Source organism: Canis lupus, chromosome 19, assembly GCF_011100685.1.
Source record: "Canis lupus familiaris isolate Mischka breed German Shepherd chromosome 19, alternate assembly UU_Cfam_GSD_1.0, whole genome shotgun sequence".
NCBI classification, from domain to species: Eukaryota; Metazoa; Chordata; class Mammalia; order Carnivora; family Canidae; genus Canis; species Canis lupus.
This window is the reverse complement of record NC_049240.1, coordinates 23,467,209-23,470,397: the sequence shown is the minus strand read 5'-3', so window position 1 is coordinate 23,470,397 and position 3,189 is coordinate 23,467,209. Positions and strand designations below refer to the sequence as shown.

Here is a 3,189-nt window from a genome sequence, read left to right as displayed (position 1 = left end):
GTACCTGTGCTAACACTAAACTTAAAGTGGAATGGCCTTAATTTTCTCGGCCTCCACAATTTTGGGGCTCAGGAGCCTCTAGTCAGGTGTTGGCTGAAGCAAATGGTGAATTCTTTGGGCTACCTTAGCTTTCTTCAGCAGGCATTTGGAGGGGTTTGGGGTCCCAGGGATGTGGCCTCAGGCTGCTAGAAGTTGTGTCAGAGTTTGTTCATGTCTCTTAGGGGGTGTGTCGGTGGGTGGAGTGTAGGAGCCTGAGGTTGAGGCCTAGGGGAAGGGGGCTTGAGGGGCCTGACCAGGTTTGATCATGACTGAGTGCCATTGTCAGCAGGAAGGCCGGAGCTGTTATTCTTCCTATATCATACAGGAGCAGGCTGAGGCTGAGAGAGACCTGCATGGTTTCATGTGAGTAATCGGCTGGACCTGTCCGTGCCAGGTTTACCCCACTGGATGGAAATGGGTATGGTGATTCCATTTGACACTCAAAGGAAGGGGGAGTGAGCCTTTGTCCCATATGGCACAGAGCTGCTCAGAACAAGGCCCCAGGCCTCCTGTTCTCTGAGTGCTGAGAAGGGCCCTTTGCTATCTTGTTCATTCTCTGGGTAGGTTTATTTTCCTCGAAATGGGTGGAAGGCAGTGAAGTGGCTCCTCTTCTTCACAGGAAGGTGGCCGTTGCTCACAGAGGCCTCCTCCTGCAAGCCTTGGGTGTGGGGAGCTCCAAGGTTGCTGGCCAGTGTGGGAGGGGCAGGGCATTCCACATCCTGTACTGGGTGTTCCCCTCACAGGTTGGATCAGGGGCACATGCTAGAAGTCTCCCATTGTCCATCTCAGCCTCCCAAGGGCTGGGTTATGCTGCTCTCTGCGTGGTCTGGCCAGCCCCACTTCACCAGTGAGCTGATCTCCGTGGAGCTGACCTGAAGCACCCTCAAGGCAGTCCTGGGCCTCATTTTGGATGAAGAGTGTGGGCTGCACATGGTGACAGCATGCAGGGTACGGAGTGAGGGGTCTCCCCTACCTCTTTGGCAGCCAGCTCTGTTTGGTGGGTCCTGCTATGGCTAGGCCTTTGGCGTGAGCCTTCTGGAACCTCTGTGATAGCGTGGGATATAGGGTCCTCCTTATGTCTGAGTATTCCTCTGTGTCCTATTCTCAGTCTGAAAAGCTGTTCTCAACAACCCAATCATGAAATGGGCAAAGGACATGAAGAGAAATCTCACAGAGGAAAACATAGACCTGGCCAACATGCATATGAGAAAATGCTCCACATCACTTGCCATCAGGGAAATACAAATCAAAACCACAATGAGATCCCACCTCACACCAGTGAGAATGGGGAGAATTAACAAGGCAGGACCCACAAATGTTGGAGAGGATGCAGAGAAAAGGGAACCCTCTTACACTGTTGGTGGGAATGTGAACTGGTGCAGCCACTCTGGAAAACTGTGTGGAGGTTCCTCAAAGAGTTAAAAATAGACCTGCCCTACGACCCAGCAATTGCACTGCTGGGGATTTACCCCAAATATACAGATGCAATGAAACGCTGGGACACCTGCACCCCGATGTTCATAGCAGCAATGTCCACAATAGCCAAACTGTGGAAGGAGCCTCAGTGTCCATCGAAAGATGAATGGATAAAGGAGATGTGGTTTATGTATACAATGGAATATTCCTCAGCCATTAGAAACGACAAATACCCACCATTTGCTTCCACGTGGATGGAACTGCAGGGTATTATGCTGAGTGAAATAAGTCAATCGGAGAAGGACAAACATTATATGGTCTCATTCATTTAAGGAATATAAATAATAGTGAAAGGGAATAAAGGGGAAAGGAGAAAAAATGAGTGGGAAATATCAGAGAGGGAGACAGAACATGAGAGACTCCTAACTCTGGGAAACGAACAAGGGGTGGTAGAAAGGGAGGTGGGCGGGGGGTGGGGGTGACTGGGTGGCGGGCACTGATGTGAGCACTTGGCGGGATGAGCACTGGGTGTTATTCTATATGTTGGCAAATTGAACACCAATAAAAAATAAATTTATATATATATATAAAGCTGTTCTCCTTAGCTCTGTTCATGTTACAGCAGCACCAAACAGCTGAGGCATCTAGTGTAGGATCAGACATGTATACTGGTGGGAGGCTGACCCTGATGGGAGGGGTCGGGACAGCAAGCTGAAGGGGTGGCAGCAGGCACATGTGAGTGCTGGGGGATATAGAGGCTGTGCCCTGGGATACAGATGCTGTGTCCTGAAGGGGCCAATTCAGAGGGGAAGAGTGGAGTCCATCCACATGAGGTAGATGCTACAGAGCAGAGAGTGGCTGGGGGATCAGGACAGAGGAGTCAGTTCTGGGGGAAGGCGCCTCACTGGCTGGACTAGGCTAAAGTGGCCTCAGGCTGTCACCAGTCCATAGCCCCAGGTCAGGTTCTTAAAAGCTGACCAGATTGGAGGGAGATTAAGAACATCATGTCTCATTAACAGGAGAGCCCAACTGGATCAGGAAGCAGGTGGCTTAGGATGTTGGATTTTCTGATTAATGGAAGTGCCTGAAACTGTCTCATATTCTTCTTGTTAGAGGTGTATCTCTGATCCCTTCCCTGTTCTAGGTCCACTGATGGGATACTCCTGGGACTCCAAGGACTATCTGAATGAACAAAGTGCCCACTTTTTGGGCCTGTGGACACAGGAGGACAAGGTGGCATCCACTCATGTCCAGGACCTTGATTAGTATTTTATCACTTATTACATTTTCTGGATCATTAGTCCCTGGGGAGCTGATTTCCCAGGGTAGAGGGAGGGTGACCTGCATTTGTTATTTTTCCTTTCTTCCAGGTGCTGGGGTGAACCATTGCCAGGTGTCCCAGGCCTTGTCCTTGAGCCCATGCTCTGAGGGGTAGGCTCCCAGCCTCCCAGGATGACCAAGTTCTCATGGGTAAGAAAGTAGCCATGCCAAGTGGGCTGTCCACAGGACATGCTCACACCAGGATGGGACTCTCCCTATCCTAGGCTTTACTTAAGTTCATAAAGGGGTGTGATGTCTGCATCAGAACCTCCTGTGGCACTGCTTAAAACACAGACCCAGGGACCCATCTTAGACCTGTTGAACAGCACCTCCTTATACCCAGGAGCCTGCAGGAAATCAGGTGGCCCTCAGGCTTGGGGGCTGGGATTAGCAGGTGGGTGGCAGGCTTCTTCT

The 3,189-nt window shown here is 50.7% G+C and overlaps 1 long non-coding RNA gene across 2 annotated transcripts; it reads left to right on the top strand.

Moving 5' to 3' along the window:
• The first annotated feature begins 337 nt into the window (after window positions 1-337).
• Window positions 338-2,929, top strand: LOC111091052. Of its 2 annotated transcripts, none has more exons than XR_005373777.1 (3): window positions 338-402; window positions 783-987; window positions 2,826-2,929. It is a non-coding gene; the product is annotated as an uncharacterized LOC111091052 (long non-coding RNA). The 2 variants fall into 2 exon arrangements; XR_005373776.1 differs by lacking the exon at window positions 2,826-2,929 and adding an exon at window positions 1,148-1,277.
• Window positions 2,930-3,189: the final 260 nt, after the last annotated feature.